General features: G+C 43.1%; 1 long non-coding RNA gene across 3 annotated transcripts in view; it reads right to left on the bottom strand.

Annotated features, from left to right (window-relative positions):
- LOC129146854 (uncharacterized) overlaps positions 1-26,000 on the bottom strand; it is an 86,942-nt gene extending 60,942 nt beyond the window's left edge. For all 3 annotated transcript variants that reach the window (XR_008554136.1, XR_008554138.1, XR_008554137.1), the window contains exons 1-2: positions 25,796-26,000; positions 23,809-23,919 (exon numbers count right to left, since the gene is read on the bottom strand). This is a non-coding gene — a long non-coding RNA (uncharacterized LOC129146854). The remainder of the gene's footprint in view (positions 1-23,808; positions 23,920-25,795) is intronic.
- Positions 26,001-27,603: the final 1,603 nt, after the last annotated feature.

Raw genomic sequence — 27,603 nt, 5'->3', positions numbered from 1 at the left:
AAGACGACTCCCTTGCATGGAGGCTCTGGGACATTTTCTGGCACATAATAAGTGCTCGATAAATATTATATGAACTTGATAGAAAAGTGCCTCTCATGGTGTGAGGAAAATAATAGGGACTTAACAAATACCAGTTCCCTTTCTCTCCACCATCCCAACTTATGCATTATGTAGAAGACGGTGCATTCACTTAAACCAAAGAAATGGACAAAAGATGAGAAAGTAAGATAAGAAAACCATGCATGGCTGGAGACACCAAAAATATAGGAAAATAGATTCCAAAAAGGGCAAGAAAATTCCCAAAACAGAAAAAGGAGAACCAGGAGAGAAAACAACACAATGTATTAAATTTTAGTGGGAAGGAAAGAGAGAATGAAAGTATCATAGATCTTTCTGGATTTTGTTGGGTGTTCTCAATCATTAAATCTGCATTTAGAAATATTTATATTTGCTGAAAACCAAGAGCCTTGGCGCACAGGGAGAATGAAAAGAGCAAGGGACAGGGTCTAATTAATCATCAAGGGGCTGTCACATTGACAACTAGAAGAATTGGAAAGTTACAAAGTACCAGCACCAAACAGCATCAATCACCCAACGATGGTAAATAAATTAATCAAAAATCATTGGGTACCAAAAGGTCTGGGGGGGGGGGAATAAAAGGCAGAAGAGAAAAATGATCAGGTGCAGCAAGCAAGCAAAACAGCAGAGCCTGACCCTGTTCAAGCTGGAGCCACGTATCCTGGCATATTGCCCACTGTTCTACCATCAATGCCTCAGCCACCCCAAGCAGAGTGCCAAGTACACCTGGGTGCAAATGTTCCTCTGATGTTCTTGTCTTCATACCTGTTACCCCCATTAGTGGGGGGTCCATCTAACCTTCCCAATCTTTTTCCCTAGTAACAGGGAAAATACCATCCTTGTCAGATAGGGCATCCTAAATACCACTTTGCTCAAAACCCTCCCCTGACTCATTCCAAAGCAGCCATGTGTGTGTGTTTGAGTTAAAACACCTCACCTTGAGACCTCCCTGGTGGTGCAGGGGTTAAAGTCGCAGCACTATCAAGCTATCTCCAGCCACTGCAGTATGAGTTCAATCCCCGGCCAGGGAGTTAACCCACATGGCATAGCAGACCTCTCCTGTCTTGCCCGCTGCTCCCCTCAGCAGTGTGTTTCAGTAGATCTGGCTGTTCTGCTCCCCACTCTGTTCTCTCACCTCTGCATCAACAGGGGTGTATGTATGCACAAACAAATTAAAATACATCTTAAAAAAAAAATGCCTCCCCTACCTACTGAGAACAAGCTATTGCCAGCCCCAGATCTTGCTGGAAGGCACGACTCTCTCTTCTCTGTGATATTGGCCCCTCACTGACCCAGAATTCTGGCACCTGCCCTGACCTCCCCAACTTGGCTTCTAGTTCCCCAATTACGTTTCTTTTTCTTTATGGTCAGATCCCCATTCTTTTTCCAATCAGGATCTACATATCTGGCCCTGCAGATTCACACAGGCTTCATGTGGCTCAGCTATGAATTAAAAGAATCAAATCCCTGGATTTTCTATGCATCCACAAAGGTCATGAAATACATTGGCCAGGGCCCAAGCCTGACCTTTAAAAAAATAAATTTGCTGTGCTAGATCATGCATCCTTTACAATTCACCCACAAGTGAAATTTGCAGTTTAATTCCACTTAACAGATACTCAATGAACACTTACAGGGTTCCAGGGATGATGTAAAAATGCATGGAGAGGTATCTCTGTATTCTGACGCTCAGAGCCTGGTAAGAGACACACATCACAGGTCACATGACCCAGCAGGCGGTGACCGCACAGAGACAGCAGCAAGGCCCGCGAGGCCTGAGGACAAAAATTTCATCTGAGGCATCTGGAGAGGAGGGGCCCTGGGAGGAGAAGGGAATTTGATGTGACTTGGGAGAAAGCCAACACTTGGATGATGGAGACAGGATAGGGAAGACAGGGGAAGGCCATCTATGGCACAGAGATGAGCTTGAGAAAAGCCTCGAAGTGGGTGAATGTAAGACATACTGTGGGGGCCGGGCTGGGCTGGCCTTGCTGCTCAGAGAAGGTAGGGTCACGAGTGGGAGGCACAGATGAGGTACATTAGGGAGAGTACTTTAAGCACAAAAGCATCCCTCTACTCCCCAAGATTCTGACTGTCAGGTACATTACACTGTCCCGACCCCCAGCCTCCAGGGGTCACACGGGGCTGGCTTCCAGAGGGCTGGAAAACCTCCCGGTGTCTCCTGGATCTGCTCATGGGCTGAAATCTCCAGAGCCAAGAGCACCAGAGGCTCCAAGGAACTAGTCCCGGTGATGGTGGTCACTTGTGATACCCAGCAAGGGAAACAGCATGTAAGTGATATCGGGGTGCCATTAGGTGGGGATCACTGTGTCCCACCAGGAGAGAGGTGGCAGGGATCAAACAGACGACATGGAGGGACATGGGTGGGGAAGGAGACACTGCACAAGCGGCTGGTTAACTGAACCACCATGCTCAGGGAGCCCAAGAGTGTAAAGTTCCTTGTCCCAGCTGCCCCTTTCTACCCACTCTGTGGGGTCATTCTCCCCGCTCCTGTGTGAACCCCCAACAAATCTTAGAACTTTTCTTGTTAACTCTCAAATAAACAGCAAATAACTTCTTTGAGGAGTCGCATATAATACTCAAGGTCAAAAATCTCCTCCAATTGACAGCTTGACAGGGCAGGTCCCTGCAGCCCTGGAGGCTGAGGGAGGAGATCGGGCTCCCTCACTCGGCTCTCCTTTGCCCCCTCCTGCCCCACTTCACAGATCTGATGTGTGACCCCACAGGGGTGATTGCCAGGGGGCAGGTGGGAGAGAAAGGGCAGGAAAGGTCCTCCCAGGATGGTACAGACAGACCAGCACTGTGCTAGGAATACAGGAAATGTCATCCATAGCTACCTTTTTTCTTCATCAGGTGCGTTTATGGGAACCCTAATCGTGCATTCTCTTATAAAAACAATGTCTCCTGTGACCCAGAGTTCTCTTCCCTCACTGCATCTTGCATGCCACCCCTCTCTTAAGTCCCCCCACCTCTCTAGGGGGTCCACTTGGCAGTTGGACTTCCTCTGAACCTCCTCTGCGCCACAAGAAAACACACCCCAGGCCAGGCCAGGCCAGATTACACCTGGATACAGCAGGCTGATCCCAGGGCAGTTCTGATTCTTTTGTCTCTGCTTGCGTGCCCAGGTTAACCAGCAGCATTCAGCCTCTGTGTCCATGAAAGGCCAGAGGACAGAAGGAAAGCTTCCTGGGCAGCCCCCCACTGATGAGAGGGGGGTGCCCCCATCCCCTCCCCACTTGGGTTGTGGGGGGAAACAAATCACACCCTGTGTTGACACTTTTCCCAGGATGCTTCATCGTGACGTCTAGCTTCCGCCAATTTTCCTTCATGCCCTGGAGTTGGATGCTAAGTCCAGGCTGACAGTCCAGTGCAGGGTTCCCTTGTCTTAAGTACTAGCCTATCACAGACCATCACTCTAAAATTTAAAGGGCTAGGGCCTCCCCGGTGGCGCAGCGGTTGAGCGCTGGGTTGCGAAGCTGCCTGCGGCCTCTGCGGCGCCGGTTCGATCACCGGCTGCTCCCCGGCCACCGGAGGAGGGTCCCACATGGCGCGCAGACCTCTCTGCCACCCGCTGCTTCCCTTAGCAGTGTACTTCGGTCCTTCTGCCTGCTCTGCTCCCCGCTCTAGCTCTGGTGAATTCTCTCACCCTCCCGCGCTTCTGACTGTACCCAGTGCATGTATAAATAAAATAAATAAATCTTTAAAAAAAAAACCTTGAAAAAAAATAAAATAAAATAAAATTTAAAGGGCTTGGCACATATTTCTCTTGGATTCTGGGCATCAGCTGAAATTTCACACTACCAAAGAAAAGTCTCATTTAACTTCTTGCCATAACTGTAAATTGTAGTTAAAGAGGCTCAAGAGCCCCAGGAGATGACGCAATGCGCCCTATTCATTTTATATTTAAAAAAACTGAAACCCATCCCCTGCCTCGCCTGTACTTATATCTCCTGTAGAGGGAGATACTGAAGGCTGGAAGAAGACTGAATAATACCTGACTGAAAAGGACTCCTTCCTTGCTGCTCAGGCAGTGTTTCCCAAGGCATGAACACCCCACCTCTCCCAAGAGAATGGGTCTTTGAGCAAAGAAGCCACAGCAGCTGGGACACACAAGCACCTGTATTCATCATGGTGGAATCATCTTTGCTATAGTAACAAATAATCCCTGAAATCTTAATGTCTTCCTGCAACATAAGTCTGATTCTCACAGACTCCAAATCCTATGTGGATTGGTAGATTCCCTGAGCAGCTCTCCTCCAAGTAGTGACTCAGGGATCTAGGCAGCACTTCCCTTGTGAGGTTACCCTTCAAGGCTAACCACAAGTCAGCAGATGGGAGAAAGGGAACACAAGAAATACATGATAACGTAACCATCTTGTTCCATATTTACTTCTGGTTACATTTCTTTGACCAGAACTTGTCATGTGCTAAATCTAAACCAAGGGAGGCTGAAAGAAGTAAAGAAGTTCATAGAAATCCCAGGAGGCTCAAATCTGCACCACCACTTAAGCATTGCTTAATTCTGTAGATAAAGTATTTCTCTGCTTTATTCTGGTACTGAAGTCTACCCTTTCCTCTCCTCATCTATCCCCATGTAGTTATTTGATGAAGAATAATTTTATATTCTTAATCAGAGGCAGTAAGGCATGGAGATTAAAAGCACAGACTCTGGAGCCAGAACGCCAGGGTTTGGATCCATGGCTTGTTAGTTAAGTGACCTGGAGTAGCCACTTAATCTCTCTCATCTGTAAATAGGGAGGATAACAATATCTACCTCGAGGGTTGTTGCAAAGATTCAGGCAGCTAATACACCTATAGGACTTGGAATATGCCCGGCACATGGCAATCCTTATAAAAGTGTTTGCTATTAATATGATTGTTATTATTATTCTCCATACCACCCTCTTTACCCTGTTAATTACAGTTGCTCTTGGCGATACATAATTCCCTATTAGCAGACAGCCCCTTGCTGAAAGATGCCAGAGCACTGTAGCTCATTGCTTTATGGAAGAGAGCCTATGCTATTGTCGGCAAAGCATCCTGGTTGTTTTTCCAAATCAATTTTCTAAGACCAGGCATGGTCAGAATAAAGTCTTCACAGTCACATTCCAGGCTGGTAGAAGTGCTCCATCCTTCAATAGCTTAACGGCCTCACACCAGCTTCCAGCGGCCTGCAGCTCTCTGAGAAGGAACTCTGTCCTAAGGGTGAAAAGTTATTTAGTTTCCCTGCCTGACATTCTAGCTCCTGGCCTTCTAGAAACAGAGATGCTGTTGTCACAGTGCCAGGACATGACAAATGATGTGGAGGGAGTGTTATGATACAGCCATCCATCCACCGTCAGAGGCCGGGACCACAGGAGGATGGGAAATGTGGACAGGGAAATTGTTAATTGTGTAGTTCTAAAGGTTTCCCAGAGAAACTTCAGAGGGAAGTATATTTTGCCCTCACCCAGAGAGCTGAATATGCTAGAAGCCTCTAGAAAGCATGCCACCAGATAATCAGAAGACAGACAAAGCTGAGAGAAAAGAAACCACCTCAGATACAGAAAAAAAGGAGCAAAAGATGACCACTTCAGATAGAATCATTGCAAAAGTAGGTGTCTCTTATACTTGGAGAGAGAAAGTAGGCTGCTCTTTATAGGACCCCGGGTAAACCCCTTAACATTCAGAGTTGCCAGATGAAGATGATCATATCTTACTTACTTAAAACAGAAGGACCCTCTGGAGTCTAAAACCATGTGATTCTTTAAGTATTTGATGCCCTTTCTTCTCTTCAATTTTCTTTGCCTTTGTTATAAAATTGTTTACTTGATAAATGTGAAATGTGGGGTTTCACGGTGCTAGGTTGAGTCTCACTCACAAAGAAAAAGGCGTGGACTAGAGGTGAAACATACCTCTACATAACAAGATTTCTTTGCACAAATCGCCTCTTTCTGGAGAGTGCATTCTGCCATCACTCACAAACAACTGGCATGCTGTGAGGTTCCACTGAGTGGGCTGGATCTTTCTGAAGGGAAAGAACTAAGATATGTCATATAGCTTGACACTCTCTGGTCTGCAGCAGAGACTCTCTTCAAAGGATTAACACTTTGGCTCCAACCTGAAGTCTACAGAATTCTCATCAAAGCAAAAGTATGGAATTTCTGCTCTATCCAAAAAATGTAGAACAGATTACTGTGGAAAAGATTAATGTTAGAGGTTAAAGACAGGAAGAAGGGGGACATGAAAGACCACTGTATTGAAGGCATTGTTTTATATTTTGACTATGGTAATGAGTAGAAGAATCTACTCATATGATAAAATTTCACAGAACTCCACACACACATAAACACACAAGAACATTAAAATAGGAAATCTGAACAAGTCTGATGGGTTTCCTAACATCAACATCTGGTTATGATACTAAACTGGAGCTTTGCCAGGTGTTATTGAGGGAAATTTTCAGATTGTATAAAATAATACAAACCCCAAATTGGGCCTGTAATAAAAATGTGTTAAATATGAAGATATAAATAGTTAAATGAAATATATGGAGACTACATAACATTAATCAAGAGAAAGTTGGAAACTGGAATGACTATATTAATAATTAATTAATTAACAGCACATGAAGCAGATTTCAGAGAAATAAATACCATCAAAGATATCACTCATGATGACAGAGAGATCACTCAGAGAGTCACATAACCATCCTAATTGTTTATGCAACTTACAAAAGCTTCAAAGTACATTGGAAAAATTACTGATATAATTTCAAGGAGAAATAGCCAGATCTACAATTACAGCCAGAGTTTTCAAGACTCATCTCCCAATAATTGATACAAGTACAAAGAAAACCAGAAGGGATATAGCACTTAAACGATGTATCATATTTGAATACAAAATCTGCCTAAAAAGACTCACAAAAGTTTTATTTGTAAGGGCAGAAACAGGAAGTAACCCAATGTCTATCAATTGGTGAATAGATAAAAAAATCATCTATCTATACAAGGAATACTAGTCAGCAATAAAAGTAATAAAATAACAATACAAAACATGAATATTAAAATAATTACATGGTGCAAAAAAATTAGTCAGAAGAGTACCTAGTGTCAGATTCCATTCATATAAAAATACTCAAGAATACAAATATATGATGTCTCAGATGATATCATGGAATGTGGGAAGTATGGAGTGGAAGGAGTATGGGCTTACAAAAGGGCTCCAGGGGTTTCTTGTGGGTGAGAGAGTTCATTATCTTCATTATGGAGTTATTTTCACAGGTACATACATAAAACTTAACATTTTGTATACTTGTCAATTGTACTCCATGAAACTGTTGAAAACACACAAATGTGTTCAGCATGCATCAAGGTGCATAAAACATTGTCCCCAACAGTGACCCCTCCCTCTCTAGTGAAACCATAGGATTCATGATACTCATTTGCCATTTCTGCTTATATCTTGCAAGAATAGCAGGGCAGGCTGGCAACAATGAGACAAAAATACCCCTACTCGTTTTACCAAAGGAAAAAAAATAACGATCTTTCATAAGTTGTCAAGTTGTGTTTCAGAGCACAAGTTGTGTTTCAGAGCACTTTCCTCAAGATGACATCTCATTCTCTGGACTAAAACAGCCATGGAAGATGAAACTTTGATGCCTGACTCCTGGTGAGATGGACAACATTCAGAAGCAGGGGGTGGGAAGAGCTCGATCTATTGCAGCTCTGGGTCCAAATGTGAGTTATACCATGATTAAGGAGAAAGCAACCAATCAAGGCTACCGACTTACATCTTCTGTATTTTTTCTTCAACCCCACAAATTCTGCCCAAAACCCGCAAGGAAACTGATTTGATATCCTTACTTCCAGTGACTTCACATTACACTGTGTCTTTTCTCAAAAGTTGCTGGCATTATTTTTGGCTTTTGTGTCACCAGGCAGGAGACCCATGTTCAGCAACACTAGCTAGACCTTTATCTTCACTGTTCCAGACACTTGAACATCCATCACCCTCCTTACCTCTGCAATTTCAAATTCTATTTGTACTTCAAAGAGAATAAACTGTTTTCCCTCCTATAGGAACCTTTCAAGACCTCTCAGTCCCGACTCTCCCTGTACATACATACTACAACAGTTGTATATGACATAATCTTCATCACTAAATAGAAGCTGAGCTCCCTAAAACCAGAAACTGAGACCGGAACTACCCGCATTGACCCGGGTCTAGAAGACACTCTTAATTCCGACTGATTATTCTGTTGATGAATCTCCCAATGAAAGATCTCTTTCATGAGGCTACTCTTCAATCTGTGATGACATGTCATGACTTTTAAAAAAAAGAAGAGCCTCTTCTGTGCTGCTAGTCTTTGCCTCTGCCAGGAAGGACTGTGTTTCCAGTCAGAGCATGCCTCAGGAAAGGACCTTGCTCATAGAGGAATTCCCCACCACTGCCTACTGCGTTGAACTCAGTGAAGAAAACAAGAGACCAGGGAATGCCTTGGTCTGCTCTGTGCTTCACATACCTCAGGGGTTCAGCAGCTTTTGCACAGGTACCATGCAACCCCACAGAACACAAAACAATGTCTAGCAACAATGAGACAGTTCCTTGACCAGGTGAGTAAACAAAGGCCAGGAAGGTCTTCTGGATGGTTCTGGATCACTTATTGAACCTGGCTTCTTCATTCTTACTTTCTTTGTGTTTTGGGCTTTTCTCATGTGAAGAGATTACAAGATAAACAGAAAAGACAGACCTCCCAGCCCCTGCCCCTTTACTACACCAGAAAAGAGTCATCACAAGTTTTCCATCCTTTTCTACTGATGTTTCATGACCAAATTTCCCATCATTTGGTTAAAAGTAATTTTTTCTGCACCTCATGCTTCAATCAACTGGTTTCAAGGAAAAAAAAAAAAGTCAATAGGCTGTCAGCCTTAGAAGTGGATAAAGATATTAGCAGGAGGCCCGCTGGTTCCAACGAGCAGCAGACAAATAATGATCGATAGTTTTTATCTCCTAATGACTGGATGGCGATTGGGTAGCCTCCAGCTAAGAACTTCATTGACAGTTCCAAAGTTGCCTCAAGGAGGGACAGGAAGCCAATTTTTATGAGACCTGAGGAAAAGTGGACTCTTCAGAAACACCTGGATCCCAGTCACTGTGATCCTAGCAGTTGAGTGGAGTTGAATTCTTGTTCCACACCTTGTCATCACCAAATTCTTTTCCCTAGTTATCGCCACCTTCCATTCCTGCAGCCTCCACGCAGGCCAGAAATCACTTCAAATATTTCCAACAGCAAACAGAGGGGATTGGTCCTTGAAATATTATTTGTATCCTATCATGTTCTCCCTGGAACTCCTCAAGGAGGTCTCTGCCACCACTCAGTTCTACTTCAAAGGGCCCTCCTTTTCTATGCATCTCCCTCATGTGTCAGCTAAGACATGGAACATACTAGTGCCCCACCTACCTTCCATTCATTTATTCCTTACTCCTTGTCTCTGCTGGATTGGCTGCCTCCACTTAACATATTCTTCCTAGACGCCCATGTCAGCCCTCTACATACATTTTCACTCTACCAGATAGAAACATGATAAACTCCGCCTTCTTTTGATATCTTTCCTCTCTGCTCCTTCCCATTCCCTGACACTAACTGCTCCAGGCCATCTCATTCCAGGACCACATTACTATAGAGTTGGTGATAACCCCAGTAGGATGACTACTCAAATTAATTCCCCAACCAACAAGAGGTAATAAAATACCTTGTAGACAGCATAGGCACAATATGGGAATTCAGCATGTTTGTGAGTACATGGAATACACATATTCATAGGTATTCATAGGTAGGCCACATAGCTTAGAACACTTCCCATTGTGCACCAAATGCAATGCCAAGTTTCCAGGACATTCATGGGTGTCCTAGTTTTCTTTGCAAAAGTTTCCATGACCAAGTAATTATGGTCAATGTTAAATTAAAGGAAATGGAAAAGATTTCCTATTGTTGAAAGGTTTTCCTATGATCAGCTTAAAAGTTCTCTCCAAGAAGGAGGCATATTGTCACTATCAAGCTATATGATCACAGCACCCTTTATTTACAGACTATCTCACAAGATTATAGGATTCATTGAAGCCTCTTTGGAAAACATTTCCCTAAGACTTCATCATGCAGGTTCACTTTGGTCCCCTGAATGAGAACCTATTCTCTCCCAATTTTGTAAATCACATAACTTCACCTAATTCTTTCAAGGCCCACATTAGTCCCTGCTTAAAATAAAAAGAACATAAGGAAAGTCAAAACTACTGGCAAACATTAAAGTCAAAATTATCCCACAATAAGATCACAGCATGGAACACCTTTGAGCAACAAGCCAAAAGGCAGAAAACCAAATTATATCTAAAAATCAAACTGTAGCACTACCACCTGTTCAGCAATCAATACACCATTACCCTGTCAACAGAAGGGGTTTGCAAGTAACCATTCTCAGGCTGCAATAGGGGCAAAGGCAGGATTGAAAAACTGCCTTGAATTGTTTACCAGCCCTGAGCAGAAACTTAGGATTCTGGACACAGGCTGGAGGGAAGCACAGCAGAACGACCTGTGCTCAAAGCAAATATAATCACATCTTCCACTTAGACCATGAAGCCAGTTATGGAACCAACTGACTCCTTTTCACAGTTGGAGGGGAGGTGGGAATAAGGCACCCAAATAGACTTTCCTCTCTGATCCTTTGAAAATTATAGCACTGCCTGTTCCCTTGCAAAAGCAGTTGAACCCAAATAAATGACCAAGTAGACACACACATCACCTATCAAGATGTGGCCACAGGATAAAAAGGGATGTGAGTCATAGGTGAAGTGCAAGAGGAAATAGGGGGAAAGGAAATGCAGAGTGCAAGCCTGAATGTCTGCTGCGTCTGGTATATCTCCCATGTCAGGAGCATCATTTGCGTCATTATAGTGGCCGCTACAAGGAGGTCGATTTGGACTTGACAGGAAGAAAACTTTCCAACTCTGTGCTGATGTCAGCAAGGCTCAGAATGCTCCTTAGGATCTATAAAGATTGGCTTGGGCAATCATTTCATGTACTTTAAGAAATCCACTTGCCTTCCAGAGAAGTGTTAATATATATGTCTTTGTGAGGATGTGTGCTAGGTTTATACATTTCTGAGCTTCCTTCTAAAACTAAGAATACACGTGTTGACTATGCCCTTTATGTTCGAGCAACAGAGGACAATATACTAGAGAAAGTTTCACACATGTCACCTACCCTGAAAGGCATCCATGGACATTGATTTGAAAACTCCCCTGCGCAGAGAGATAGACAAGGCCCCACCTAGCAGTATATATTAGGATTCTGCTATTCAGTGAGGAATGAAAATAAACTCTCTCAAAGCTCTGACCTAACAAAATGTGCCAGCAGCTTCTAAAAGTTAAAAACTATGTTCTGCCCTACTGGAATATTACTTATCCTTAATGGAAATAAGAAACTTTCCATCAAAATCGCTTCAGGAAGTTCACACTGTGACATTTCTACCAGGGCTCCAAACAAGTAGCAATGATCTATTCAACACAACACAAAACTACAGCCAGGCTCAGGAAGAAGTCAATGTCTTAATGAATCAGAAACAGTGATTCTAAAATATAAACATCTCTAAAATCACAAAATGTTAGACTCCAGATCTAGACCAAGGTAGGGGTGCCCATCATTCCAAATACTCTGGAATGATGGGGCAGGGAGAGACACAAGCAGGCTCACTGCTGAAAGCTAGGCGGTGTCTTTCTCACAATATATTCTCTCTCTCTCTCTCTCTCTCTCTCTCTCTCTCTCTCTCTCTCTCACACACACACACACACACACACACACACACACACACACACACACAGAGGACACAGTAAAAATCTGCTTCCAAGTACTCAAAAAAAGAATCAAAATAGTGTCAGCCCCAAGATCAAGAACTAAGCAAGGCACCTGCTAGCTCAGAAGCAGCATTAATAATTTCCAAGATAATACAATTGGGCCAGAAAACAAACCCATTGTTGCAAGGTCTGTACAGGATCAAGGATTAGGATTACAGGATGACAGTCACATAACCACTCAGATAGGAATAAACATTCTCAAGAGCAAAGAGAAAGAATAACAAAGAACAAATATAATTACCCTTCAAAATAAAGCCATAGTCAAAAACCCAAACCATGTAGAGAAATATAACACTAAGAAAGCAAGCAAACAAAAGAAGCAATTAAAGTACAAAAATGAATTCATATCACTAGATTGAAATGCAGAAATAAGTATGTTTAGGTTGATTAATGAAAGAATATTCTTTATATGAGCAAAACTCTATCGCGAAAAGACAAAAATAAGAAAATGAATCAATGAGAAATTTTAGAAATGAAAATTATAATAGTGAATATAAATGAATTTTTAAAATCAGTAAGTGGTGTAAACTCTAGCCTGGAAACAGACGTAAAAACAAAATAACAAAAGCAAAGATAGTATGGAGAAGTTTACCTAGAGGTTACACAGCGAGAAAAAGGTAAGACCTATGAAAATCCATTGAGCAGGCAGAGTAATTGAGAGTCACAAATATAGACTGAATGAGAGTTCCAAAAGAGGAGGATGGTACAGAGACAATGTTTGGAAGTAGGAAATGTTGCACAATTAGGAAAAAACAGAAGCCCTCTACTTATCGGAGAAGAGAAAAATAAAAATAAACTTACACCTAGACATATCATAGTGAAATGTCACAACATTTAGGGAAATAAGAAGAATCTTAAAATCACTTTTGAAAAGAGAGTTGATCAAATTTAGATTGACAATGAGCAATGCCAGATGAGAAAGGAGTAACATTTCAAAAATTCTGAAGGGGAAATATTTTGCAGTGTTTATATCCAGCTAAACTAGAATCCTAAGGAAAAAAGGCAAAATAGAGTCACTTTCCAGATGTATAAAATTGAAACCAGATGGAAAGTATGCTATTATAAGAAACAGTTGTGAGCACAGAAATATAACTGATCATGTATCATTAAAAATGCACATATTATATATATATGAATATATAAATACAGCCCCATTATTCTGAAATGAAATTTTATAGATAAGATTTTTCTATATACAGAACTTCAAAAATATCAGTGTAGGCATACCCTCAAGTGGCAAGTGACCAGGACTGGAGGAGGGACAAGTCTCTCAGCCTGTGGGGAGTTGTATGTGTTGGCATTGTGAGGCAAGGAGATGACTCCTTCAGATATTATTTCCAAGTGACTCTCCTGGAGTCACTTACTAGGTGACTGTAGAGGAAACTGCCTTTAAGCACTCTTTGGGAAACAGTGATAGTGAACTGATGGTTTCTAATAGATAGATAAATATGCAGGTGCATGTAGATGTAGATATGTAGAGACATAAAGATAAAGATATTCTAGCTCTGTCTGCTGAGAGGGCCTAGAAGCAAGAGAAACTAGTAGCAATGAACCAGGCTTGGCTTCTAAAAAAAAAACCAAGGATTTCTGGAGGAAAAAAAATGGCAGATTTCAGGACTGGGACAGGAACATACAATCCTGGTCCATCTTGTGCTGTAGTTGGAACATGTCCCAAAGATAAGGGATCCAGTTTGACAGGTGTTCCATAAGCCAAAAGAGAGTTTCAGTATCCAAGTAACTGATGATGGTAAGTGATTATAACCTACTATATAAAACAAGAAACATGTTTGAACACACACATGCACAAATCATTCGTGCTTCGACTCACAGTAGAATAACACATAAGTGTAGACTAAATGAAGGGATTAGAAGATCACATTTGACTGTTGTTGTGGGCAAGAAACACCAATAGGTATTTGTACTCTAAGGAGAGGTTTGGTAAGGAAGAGCTTACATACATACTCTGGAAGAATCTACTAATTACCTTTATAGTGGAGTAACCTGACAGTCACCATCTTAACAGGTAGACATTCACTGTTTAGCAGTAAAGAGTACAGCAGCCTCACATACCTTCTGAAATTATACAGAGAAGAACACATCATTACTTCTGACACTTCCCTGCCCAAACACATAATCTGAATCTATGATGAGGAACCATCAGATGATAACAAACTGTGGAATAGTCTACCAACACTGGCCTACCCTCTTGGAAAACGTCAAGATCATGAAAGACAAGGAGAACTAAGGAGAAGGCTGATGGAGACTAGAAAAGTGTGACAATCAAGTGAACTGAGTGTTGCTGAGTTGGCTCCTGTACTTGTAAAAAACATGAGTGGGAAAAGGAACATGAGGATAGGAGCTGCAGTAGCATATGCATGATGGAGAATGATGTCCATGTGAATTCCAGATGGCTTCCTAGGACAGTGCCCTTGTTTGGGGAATGCGCACGAAAGTACTTTGAGACAGTAAGATGTTGATCTCAAATGCACTGGGGCAAAAAAAAAGGCATGAACATATATGGAATATACCAAGAAATATATAGAAAATGGGACGGTAAATGGAGTAGTATGTTTTGGGGGGGTTGGGGGGGAGTGCCAAATGGCAATAGAACATCTTAATGAAAAGGAAAACACTTAGAAGGAAGTTGAATTTTGGATCAACTGATCAATAGACAAATTGCCAACCCAGGTACTTAGCAACTTGTCCTTGAACCAAGTCACGTGTCTGTCCTGGGAAAGAGCCTGATCCAGAGAGACTGAGGCCACGGCCCTGAGATTTCTTCATGCCAGTACGACTCACTGAGGCATTTTCTCAAAACCTCTCATCCCTGCCCTGTCAGAAGCGATGTTCCCTTTTTATAATAAGCTTTTAGTAATGCCCCTTTACTATCCTGAAATGAAAGTCATGGCTAATACATCCTACTCACATAATTTTCAAAATAGAAATGTATATCCTGACTGTAAGTAAGTGGAAGACTAAAGGAAATAATTTGCAATAAAATTCATATCTACATGTATAAGTGATCACAACTAAGCCAGAAAACAATAACCTCATCAGCTATTCACACCTATCTTTGAAAGAATCATCTGAATATGACACCTAAAAATGTAGGCTGATTTAAGTGTCTTGTATTTGTGACTCAGATGATGTAAGCACCGTATCTACTCATGAACTCATTTTTCAAAATGCTGAACAACCCTTAATAAAGTTGTGAGCTAAACAAATTATACCCTTGCCTCGACTCACATTAGAACTTCATTCTTAAGAAAAAAGCATCATTTTAAAACATACAAAGACATACACGAACCTGATGTACTGACTGTGGTGGAATGGGAGATACATGGAAAAGAATGCATAAAGTAACACATTTTTCAATTTGGAAATGCGCAGAAAGATGACTAACTGGAGGACATAATGAATTGGCCAGATGCTCACGTCTTTTAGACTCGCCAGGAATAAGACAGCTCGGAGCACAGACCGCGACAGGTATGTTGTCGGGCAGCTCCAAGACCAGGAGAAGTGTTGCCATTGGTGATAATGAATTTCCATGATCGAAATGATGAGACCCATTCTTGGGAGATTTCCAAACATAAGAAAATGAGAGAGGGCCTCCCTGGTGGCGCAAGGGGATTAAGCACCACACTATCCACAACCTCTGCAGCACGAGTTCCATCCCCAGCCAGCCAGGGAGCAACCCACATGGCGCAACAGACCTCTCCTAACTCGCCCGCTGCTCCCTTCAGCAGTGTATTTTGGTCAGTCTGCCTGTTCTGTTTCTGGCTCTGTCTCTGTTGAACCCTCTTACCTCCCACATCTCTGTCCTGCACCCCAGCTCTTGTATGCATAAATAAATAAATCTTAAAAAAAGAAAATGAGATCTCCTCTGGAAAATCCTATGAAGATCAGACTTACACACAAAACACTGTTGTTATGTGTAGGACAGTTAAGATCCAGGCTCAGAAAATTATCAAAGGTCTTTCACCCACATCAACAGCCTTTGAGACATTCAAGGCTGGTGCAGGATGTGGGACAATTTCTCATGTCGGGGAGTCATCCTTACCCCTCCCACTTCATGTGGTTAACCAAAGCCACCTCATATATTCCAAAAGGCTCCTCAGAAGTAGAAACTCTACAGTGATGAAGGGGGCGCCATAAGCCACCACCAGGATCAGAACCCCCCTCCACCAGTGCTTAGCAAATGGTCCTTGAGCATGTGGCCTACAGCTGCAGGGACCCTGAGCCACAAGCTCAAGCCAGTCTCCACAGACAGCGAGGCTGAAAGAAGCCGGACATTTCCGCTCAGGGCTTGAAAGCCTTCCATGATGATGCACCCTCCACAGGCAACTGATAAAACTCTATGAATGAATGAACAGGTCACTCTTCTGATTTGTTGGAACAAACAATACACATGTTGTCTGGGAAGGGGTCAGCAAGATCAAGTAATGCCAAGTGTAAATGAAAAAGAGAACATGCCCTCAGATGCAGTTAGAAGCGGCCAGGAGGCGCCACTGGGGAACAGACACGCGTTTCAAAGGTCTCCTCGTGGCAGCTGCTGCAGTCACTTCTCTGCGGTGAAGTCTCCCACGTCTCGGCTTTGAGGGGCGGCGGCAGTCCTGCCCGCCCGCTGCGGAGGGCCCAGGACTTCTTTGTCAGCTACTGCTAAGGTGTCTCCAGGAATCAGAACAAAAAGACCTTAGAGGATTTTTCTCAAAGCAAGAAGGGTGGGAGGGAGGTCTTTCTGGAATGTTCCCTGACTAGGCTGGATGAAACTTCCCTCGGCGACATTAGAGGCCACAGAGGTCATGTCCTGACATCACAGAGGTCAAGTCCTGACACCCCAGAGTGGGCCACCTGGCCCAGCTCACTGCTTCTTTGTCTGCTTGAATTTGATGTGAAATTCCGAGCTGGAGGTGTTCAAAGAGTCATAACTATGATTGTTACGATTTCTATTATTTTTCTCTTCATGGACCAGTGAAAAATGAATAGCCTCTCAGCTATGTCCTGCGCTTCCAAATTCCATATTTACAAGATGAAACTGGATCCAAGAATCTGTGAAGATTATTTTCACCTGATAAACATTTTACTGTCAATCTTCCCAACATCTTTTACTGATTTTTTTTTTTAGATGCAGCAAACACTCAGCAATTTAAGCAATTAAGTGCACTAAATAGAAGTAATTTCCCAACAACAGAGCCAAACAGATTACGGGCAAGAATAAAAGACATACACCGGGTACCTCTCTGAGTTCTGCCTCCTGGTTGGAGAAGAGGGAAATGCTCCTCTTTCTTTTCCAGAACATTCAGATGCATCAAAATACAGCCCATGCAACAGGCCGATCTTCCTATTTCCCTAGCATCCTCCCACAGCCTGGGGAGCACGAGGAACAGTGGCAAAGGCCACTTTAGCCTCATCCTCGGACAAAAGTTCAGTTCAACCTCAGGTGAGATTCGGTCAGAGACCCCCGCCCCGTGCACCGCACAGAAATGTCTTCATCAATCAGTGATGATTCTAAATTCTGTCCTCTTTGCAAACCTCTCCTTCCGCACATCTCCCTCTGGTTACCCTTCCTCCTAGGCACAGTTCTGGAGTGAGCTGGGGTTGCTTCCAGATCCCGTAAAGGGCTGGAGTCACTTGGCTCCACCTAAACAGATCTATTATCTTTATTTCTCAAAAAAGCATGTTTATGTGCAGCAAATGCATCTTTTTATCTGGGTCAGGACCCCAGAAACAAGAATACATTCAAAAGGCATCAACAAAAGCATGTGTGAGTCACACACGGTTCCAAATCACATGGAGCCCTGTTTGCCCTAGTCCAGCCCCAGGAATTCAGCACCAACACGAATCTTCCTTGTCCTTCTTTGGCTTATTTCTGTCAGCAGCGGGACCAGTTAGGCCTGTGAATGAATGTGGAGCTGAAGACTCAGTCGTGGAAGTAGCCAGGGATCAGCTCTTCAGACCGACAGTCCCTATCACACAGCCTAATGCGCATTTAGACTGCTTTTTTTCTCTCTCTGTGTGTGTGTGTGTGTGTGTCCCCAGATTTGAGTGCAGAAATGTCTTAAAAGAATCTGTCTTCACTACTCCCCCATAGCTCTCTAAACAAGGAATGACACACATTAGCAACCTAAATCATGTTGAACAAAGGAATGAATGAAATAAAATACTCCTGGCTCTATTCCCAACTCAGGAAAAATAACTCTAAGCATATGTCCTCCCAGCAGACTTGCTGAAACGTCTCCATGAGACTCAGATGCTCGCTGCTGAGCCCACAACCCTTGTGCCACTCTCTCTGGGCTGCATGGGAAGAAACCAGGTATACTTACCGACCTCCTCAGTGCCAGGAAGCAGGAGGTGCAGCTCCACAGATGTGCTAACTGACCCTGAGAGAGGGAGGGGGAGTTATTGCAAGAAATGTTGATTTTGAAAAGCATCCCAAAAATGCACACTTACTCTTGTGCCACCCGGCATGCCTCTAGGCTCTAGCAGGTGTCATACACCAGTGCCCACGCACATACATGCATGTGAGATGCCAGGGCAAGGAGGGGCATGGATGCAACAACCCCATCAGCCCAAAATCTGAGTTGTGAAGATATGGGGAGGCCATAACTGGGACATGGGTTAGCCATAGTTGGGGAGCAATTTAAACCTTTGAGACTGTTTCAGAGGAATCCGTTGTAAAGAGATAAATCAATGGTCTGCATGGTACTAACTTCCCATCAGGGAGGCCTCTTCCTGGCATGGCAGTGTTCAGGCCAGGGCGGAAAATCACTCCCACCTCCTTCTCACACCCTGAGCTCACTGAAACTGGCTGTTCCTCACAGGGAAGAGGGGAGTCCTTGGAGCTCTAAGTGCGCCAAGATCCCGAGGAAGGATCACACCTTCCAGGATTCGGTGACAAGAAAGATGAAGGAATCCGGGAGAGAAGGCGAGCCTGCAGGAAAGTGGTCAGCAGTCCCGTCCCACCCGCCCACCCAGGGCCAGCACGCCTCCTCCATCCCCTATGTCTGCCAAGCACACGTGACATGTTTGAATCCATTGATGAACTCAGATTGGACGCAACCAAGATCCCACCATGGTGCAATATTCACTACTGAAAAACTAACCATAGTCCTAAAACAGCAGGCTAAAATTTCAGTAGATCCAGAGCCTCCAACTAGGAGCCAATGTAAGTAACCGGCACTATTGACGTTAGAAGGGCCTCAGTCACCATTAACAATGAGCCTGTTGCACCAAGTCTACTATTGGGCTTCTGCCAAATGACTGATTAGGAGTGAGATTTACAGGGTGGTGGGTCCGGCTGGAAATGAAGTACAATAGACATTCGGAAGTTTTGTATCTGTGAGGAGATACTCAGTGTTCAGCAGCACTAGAACAATACAGTCAAGCTTGGTGTTTTTTCACAAAGCAGAGCAAGGCTTTTCAGAAAACAGGCACCAAAGGATGAACATGTCCTGAAGTGAAATTGCTACGTGCGGCCCAGTGAGACCAGATGTGCCCTAGAGGGAAACGAAGCTATGCCAGGTATCCAAGAAGATCCTGGGAAAGCAGAGGAGCAGGTGCGTGATGCCTGGAATTTTGTATCCAGTTCCAAGATTCTATATGAGAACAACAAAAATAAAAGAGAAGCATTTCATTAAAACTACAACCAGGGCCTCCCTGGTGGCGCAAGGGGTTAAGATGCAACCTATGAAGCTATCAGCAGTTTCTGCAGCACGAGCTCAATCCCCGGCCAGGGAGCTACCCACATGTCGCAGCCGACCTGTCCTGACTCACCTGCTGCTCCCCTCAGCAGTGTATTTCAGTCAACCCACCTGTTCTGTTCTCCATTCTGTCTCCAGTGAATCCTCTCACCCCCCCACACCTCTGGCCTGGACCCCAGTTCTTGTATGCATAAATAAATAAATCGTGAAAAAAAATAAAACTACAACCAACTGGAGACTGCCAAGAGTCGGTCAGACTGAAGGAACTGCACTGGGTAGAGTCCCTCCGGGCAGGAAGAGGCGGCTTGGCTGGACACAGAATCACTGGTGTGCAGCATCTGCGTGTGTGCATGTGTGAATGGTGCCTGAATAACCAATGTGAGAGTGACTATGTCTGTTAAAAATAGCTACTTTTTGCACGAAAATGCCTGGCCATCACCTCCCAATGTTGGTTATAGATGTTTGGTTCTAAATGATTACTTCTGTTGATATCTGACTTCCATGAACTCAAAAAACCAAATGCTCTCCCAAGAGACTGATGGGCTGCTTATTTCATGATGCTGCCCCCTCACCTGCCCAACATGTTGACGTAAGTTTGAATTTCATTGGTGAGCACCTATTGCCCACCACACAACATTCCCTAATGTTTGCTGAGTTCAGATTTGGAGGAGAAGGAAGGGGCTGAGGATGTGTCCTGCAGCAAAAGAAATCAGCTGCATCCTGGAGAGCCAGAAAGTACAGCAGAGGGAACCACAGGGAGGAAGAGGGGTGTGGGACCTCTGACCTATGGGAAATTCACAGAGCAGGAGCAGAAGGAGACACTCAAGAAACCAGAACAACTCAATGATGGGTGGGAGGTAGAAGCCAGGGGTTATTTACCCTGACATACATGAAAGCCATCGGGGAACTGTAGGAAAACACAATGATCCCAAAAAGATTTGAATTCACTTGTTCTGGGGTAAGATGCAGGCAACAATGTCATCTCAAAGTTCTCTGGGTATCTCTAACAGGTAGCACTAGTTGAGAGCCATCTATTCCAACTGCAGGACACAAAAGAACACAGACAAGAGGGAGATTAGTCAAGGCAGGAGCAATCAGGAAGGCTTCCTGGAAGAGGAGACAGTGAAGGGGAAAAGAGGTAGGTTTTTAGGGAAGCAAGGATAAAAGAGATCTGGGGCACATATGACCATGAGGACACCAAGTCCAATAGTGCAAACCGCTTCTGATAGACAATCAGGAAAAGTGAGAGTCCCCAGGTTGGGTCGCTACACCACATATCAGCATCTCTTCAATACACAGGGCGCTTGTCCATCTTGTCTGGTCCTATGGGCAGCAGTGGGAAGCAGGCGAGCAGTGGGCACATAAACATATCCATCTCACCAATGAGGAAATGCAGAGGCAGAGGGTTTGAGTGACTCAGTAAGAGTAGTGTTTTTAGAAAATTAGTCCAGTGATAGCAAGCAGTGTGAATTATAGTGTGGGAGAGAGAATTCCAGGAGGTCCCTGAGAACAGCGTTGCTGTCTCATAAGTGTGAGATAATACTAGTCCCCAGCATGGCAGAGGGCTTGGGGAGCACAGCAGAGAGAGCATCTAAGAGCCACCTTACTGCACTGCATCCTTCTATTTGCGTTTGGTGCATAGGCACCAATCTTTAACACAGTAGGTTAAAGTTGGAGCAACTCCGTCTGCATTAAGAATCAGGAGGCTGTGGAGCAGAGAGGATGGATACGCGCAAACAGACATGGCTGAACATCGGGCTTGCCAGCAAGGAGAACCTTTCCATACAAGTTGATTTCATTTATTTCTATAATATAACACATCTTATTAACTGTAATATCCCTGCTATTTTCAACAGTCATACCAAATACAAGCTCATCCCATCCACTGCCACCCCCATTATCTCATGCAGTTTTAAATGTTTGGGAAGCTTTCTCTTATTCCTGATGTTTCCTTCCAAATAGCAGGAATGGTATTGCTGATAAAATGGGGCTTTTCTCATTTCCCACTTCATCTTTCATTTGATTGATGAATTTGAGAAAAATAACAGAGGCTGCTCAGCTGAACTCTAACTTTATTCTCGCCAACCAATCCATGGAGAATAGGACATCTCCCAAAATTCGTGCTGGGGCAACCTTTACCTTCTGAAAAGCGCTGTCCCATTCAGGGCTACCTGGGCTGGGTGGACGAGCTTGCCTTTAGCATGAACAAACCCTCTTGACTAAGAGAGCTACCCCTCTATCCTCACCTTTGCTGTTATCTATTATGCATTTGAAACCCACTCTTATTTTCAGTTCATAACTTTTCCAGGGAAGACAAGAGAAATCCTACTCATGGGGAACTTCCTCAGGGACCCCAACAGTTGACAACATTATTGGAGCAAGAAGAGATTCCTCACGTGAACCCCATGGCACTGGCAGACCCAGGCTGGGTTTTCATTCCTCAGTAGCATGGAAAGGAAAAGGTGGTTGACAATCCTCCCAAGGAGCCCAGCATCTTAATTAGTCCGCCTGCACACCCAGCAAGGAAGCTGCTCTGATTCGGTTCTGGGCTTCACTCTGGGAAATGCCATCAGGCCACAAGAGAACCCAAATTTCGCAGGCATCTTGTGTAGTTACAGACTGTTGCCTCCATCAAAATCCTTCATCCAAGCAGCCAAATACATGATTGGCAGGCGCTATTCTGTGATTTTTTTTACAGCACTGAGAAAGCTCACAACCCAAGATAAATATTTTAATATTATTTACCTTGCTAAACATCCTAATGAACCACCTCATTACAGTTTACTTTGAAAGGCAAAGACATAAAAGATCATTTTTTTTTACATTTCTAGTTCTTTCCATAAGGTTAAAATCAATGACTTTTAGGAAGCAAGGGTCAAAAGTCATTTTCTTCAGATCTTGGAATTAAATGACTAAGTTTCAAATGTATCTGCATTCTCTGAGGGGCGACCTTTCCATAAGGGCTTAGACCAAGTTGACCTTGGTCATCTAGAGTCCACAGTTACCCGCTCATACCAGGAAATGCTCTTCTTCCCACTGAGCCACAAATTCATGTATCGATACCATCTCCTTTTACCCAATATTTTTAGATCACTTTTCCCCTAAGGAAGATGTGGAATAAATACACATCTTCAGCCAAGTACAGTTAAGTGATGTGATAAGTAGAGAAAACAGAAATTTAATTTTTTGGTTATTGAGTTTTTTTTACAATCTCTATTTTTAACATGTTTCAGTAATTTGCTCTCAATTTACCCCACTTATATTTCCAAGATCCCACTTTATTAGCCCTTTAATTGCATATCTAAATAAACTTGGCTGTGGTTCCAATTTATACCAATTTGAGTCCTTCTCAACCTTCCTACTCCTTGGGGCACACACAAGGGGAGGAGAGAGAGGTTGGCAGAGGCAGGGCTTGGGCAGCTCAGGAGATAGGAACCTGGGCAGGAGTTAATTGCTCACCAGGAGCATGTTCCCAGGGCTTAAGTCAGGTGAAAGGAGAAAGTTTCCATGAAATTCGGTGCCAAGCGGCTAGTGGAGGTGGGCTAGGGGTTCTTATTTCCCGCATTCCCTCACTTAATAAGGCCTAGAGGGAGGAATTTCTTCCACAGCAGGAAGATGAGGAGTGAACAATTTCCACTTGCAGGGTTCAGAGCCTTTTGCTGACTCTTATAATGCTTAAATTTCCTCCCTCCCTCTCTTACTACAGAAGTCTGTCTGTCAGTGTTTAGATCAAGCCTTGCCTCCTCCAGAAAACCTCCTCTGACCTCACCTGCTTGAGGCTATCACCAGTTCAGGAATGAATTCTAGTCTAGCCAAGAAGCATCTATCACCTGTTCAGTCATAGAATTGATGGCAATATCAGATTGAGCAGTTTGAGGATTTTTCAGGTACCATCAACACAAGATAAAGTAGAAAAAACACAATTAAGAAAAATCAGTGAGCAACTTGAATTAAAATTATGGTGCTTTCAGTTGAAATGGAAGCTCTAGAAATGATTGAGAACCATGGAGGGACATCAGGATTCATCTAGCCCTGACTCTATTTCATGAATAAGTTCTTCTTTTAAAAAAACAAAACACATTTCTAACAAGCTCTAATACACCCTCCATACCAGTCCTACCTGACTCCTCACAGAGGCAGAGAATTTAGTTCTTCTCCCCAACTCACGTGGAATGTTTCTGAAAGTCAAGATCAGCCCATTCAGTCTGTTCAGTTGACTTTTGTCTCTGTCCTGTTTGATAACGGAAAGAGATTATTGAGATGACCTCTTTCATGCATCCTCACATACTATTTTGCCCAGTACCAGTACAGAGAACCAGCACGCCTATGCTGCTGACCATCTCTATCTATCTCTCCATCTAGCTGTCTAGTATTTACTTGGTCTTGAGGGTCAACCAGCTGGATGAAATTTCTCAAGCCAAGTACCCCCAAACACAGGGAGTCTATAGCCTTAAACCCAGATACCGCAGCTACTTGTTTATTCATCCATTCATACATTCAATACTCCATCTGGGGACATCCATAACATATCAGGCATTGTTCTTGAAATTGCAGGAATGGCAGAGAACAAGCTCAGTAAAATTCCTGCCCTTTCAAAGAGTCTATGTTCTAATGAAAGAGATGAACTAACAAGAGAGTGTAGCTATATCCATAAGATAATGTAATGATAAGTGTAATGTAATAAAGTGGTATCAAGTGTCTGAGGATATTATTTCAGGTGGTAAAAGAGAATCTGAGGTGGTGATGTTTGAGCAGACACCTGAATAAAGTACCGAGCTATGTTAATATCAGAAAAAGAAGCTTCCGAGGGAAGCACATTCCTGGTGCCAAAACTGAGGTAGGAGGTGTAGCAGGTGAAGAAAAACAAAGTCTGTGCAGCTGGAACAAGTCAGAAGAAGGAAGGTAGTGTGAGGAGAAGGTCAGGGGTGAGAGTTTGATCAAGGACATAAAAATAATTAGCATGCTGAGTCCTTTCTTGGTGTTTATATCAGAAGCTGTTGAAGGGTTTTGATGAATGTCACAGTCTCCGTCTTTCTACATTCACACTAGCTGCTCCACAGAGAACAGAACAGATTGTGTGGGCCCCAGAGTGAAGGCCAGGAGCCCAGGCAGGAGTCTCTCTTGCTTGTTCCTGCTGCTTCCTGTGTATCGCCTTTCCAGATCAGTTGCAATTTGTTCCAGAGCAGCCTGTTCTGATCTGTCTGGAAACCCCATTGATCGGCTCCAGGAAACCTTCTAGAGCCCCAAACAGCTTCATACATTTTCTCCCACTGTGCTTTCCTTTCTTTGGTAGCCCAAGTGAAGCTATTCAAGCCACTGTTTAGGGGACATCAGTCAATTCACCTAAATGTTCCACCTGCCTGCACCCAGGGTCAAATCCTGTTCAGATAGCACCAGGAGACAAGCTGACTAACTTCATACACCAGATCTTACTAACATGCAAGTGAACAGTGTAATATTAATACATGACCCATCCAAAGGGCAGGTGCCTATTCCAAAAAGATGGGTCTCTAGCAACATCATTCCAGAAGCCACAATGAACTTTGCACAAAGCATTAGCAGGACATTAGATCCTTCATAAAAGCACAAGGGAAAAATGAGACCATGTGTGTCAAATCTGAAATTATCTCTAATTAGATCATCAACATGGAATCACTAATGCCTGGGATGGCAAAACCATTTTAAAAATAAAGAGAATGCCCCAAATTAGAAAACACTGGCAGAAAACCATAAGATTCATTCTCATAACTTCAAAATTGTAATTACTTTGGGAATGTCTAGAAAAATGCTGGTAAACTTTTATCAACATTATTTTACTAATGATGCTATGGGGGCCTCTTTTTCATCACCTTCAATTTCTTCCTCTCTGCAATCTACCTCCTAAGCTTCAAAAGCAACTTGGTTTCTAGTGTCAAGTCCCTGAAACACAAATAGGTACAACCCTACAGATCCACTTTTGGACTCACCCCCAAGGGACCCAGCTCCTCCCCCAAAATGACATGGCTTGGAAAAACATAGGTAGGTCTAGATACTAGTCCCTAACACCTGTCATTGGGCAGATCACCCATGTGATGTTACCTGGGGACATTTAAGAAGCACGCACTTACTCTAAAGCCCAGGAGACAGTGCATTCAGGCCATTTGAGTGCTGGCTTTTCAGAGGACATTGGTCACCTCGGAGAATTTTGTGCCTCCAGGGGATTTAAAGAAGGAAGATTCCTGCGGTCTGGAGTCTGAAGGATGGTGATGCCACTAAAGCAGCAGATTAAATATTTTTGTGATTCCATAAGTGGAAAACAAACTGCTCGGTGAATGGCAGGCTCTGCACAGATGCCACCTATTAAATAATTAAAATAAAGTAGAAATTAAAAATAAACAGTGGGAAATGATTTGAAACACATACCACCAAGGGAAGCAGAAAGAGTAACTTGGGAATGAAGAAGTGAGTAAAATTAGATTTGAGTTATTTCTAAATTCAAATGCATCTGGATTAACTGGCTGTCTTTCTCCCATTGTCAGCATGAAATAAACAATACCTTAAAGTGAGAAATCCTAGAAGTAAGAGCAATACTAATGCATCTTTGACAGGAAAAGAAGTGCCCAGATTTTGCTGATTAAGACAAGATGGGCAGACATAGAGTAACATACAATGGAGGGAAAATGAAAATGGAATTTGTAGTGGTCTATAATGAACCACTGAACGGTAGTTACACACAACAGTAAATAGTTACCTCTCGTATTTGTATGTCACTTGTTAATTTACCCTTCTCTACTGGGCATGTCCAGGGGGCTCTGCTTCAGGCTGAAGGTCAGATTGGGAGGGGCATCTCACACTTGAAGTTTGGGCTCTGGTCTATGTAGTCCTGTGTACTTATTCTGGGTAATAGCTACCCAGAGGTAGCTGAGTTCATGGCCATGGTGTAACTTTCAAGAAGGTGAGTAGAGATGCATAATTCCTTGAGGCCTCAACCTGGCACTGGCAAACGGCCATTCCTACCCACATTCTAGTACAAGTGTCATGGTCAAGCCCTCTCTCAATGAGATGGGAAAATACACTCCAACCACTCTAACTGGTATTGTGAACCACAAAGGAGAAGGTATGGATGTGGAATTCTAACAAAGAAGATCAGGCAGAACCAATGATTCAGTTGTCCACGGGTTTTGTTTAACAGGATAGTTTTCAATGAAATTGCTTCTGGGGTCCTTCAAAATGATGCCCTAGACCACAGCTTGGCAAGCAATGGCACATAGGCCAAATTCAGCCTACTACCTCTTTACGTATGTCCTGCAAGCTGAGAATGGTTTTAATGTTTTTGAATACCTGGGGGAAAAACACAGACAAAAGAACAATGATGCTTTGTGACACATTGAAATTATATGACATTCAAATATCAGTGTCTATAAATAAAGTTTCATTGTGACATAGCCTTACTCATTCATCGGTGCACTACCTAGACTGCTTTTGCACAAAACCAGAGGGGCTGAGAGTTGCAGCAGGGGCCAGGAGGCCTGCAAAGTCTAAAATATTCACTACCTGACCCTTTAAAGAAAAAGCTTGAATAAAATAGAAGTCAATTTTAATGATATATCTATGTAACCAAATATATCCAAAATAATAATTACCAAAAAATTACTAATGAGCTACTTTCCATTATTTTTTATACTGAGCCTGTAAAAACTTCCGTATTTAATACACATCTCATTTCAGACTAATCACATCTCAACTGCTCAGTAACCATATGTAGTTAGTTGGTGGAGACAAACTTGTTATTTGTCTTCCCTGCAAGAGGCCTAATCCTGTTTATTCCCCAAATCTCTTCTTAAATCAACTTATTCCAAATTATCTCTTAGCTTGAATGATTACAGAATATACATCTATAGCCAATATTATATTATTGTTTTTTGAGAAGTGCCCT

The sequence above is a fragment of the Talpa occidentalis genome, unplaced genomic scaffold (assembly GCF_014898055.3).
Source record: "Talpa occidentalis isolate TD23 unplaced genomic scaffold, MPIMG_talOcc4v2.1 talOcc4.5, whole genome shotgun sequence".
Classification (NCBI taxonomy): Eukaryota; Metazoa; Chordata; class Mammalia; order Eulipotyphla; family Talpidae; genus Talpa; species Talpa occidentalis.
Note: the sequence above shows the minus strand (reverse complement) of the source record. Positions and strands in the feature narration are given on the sequence as shown.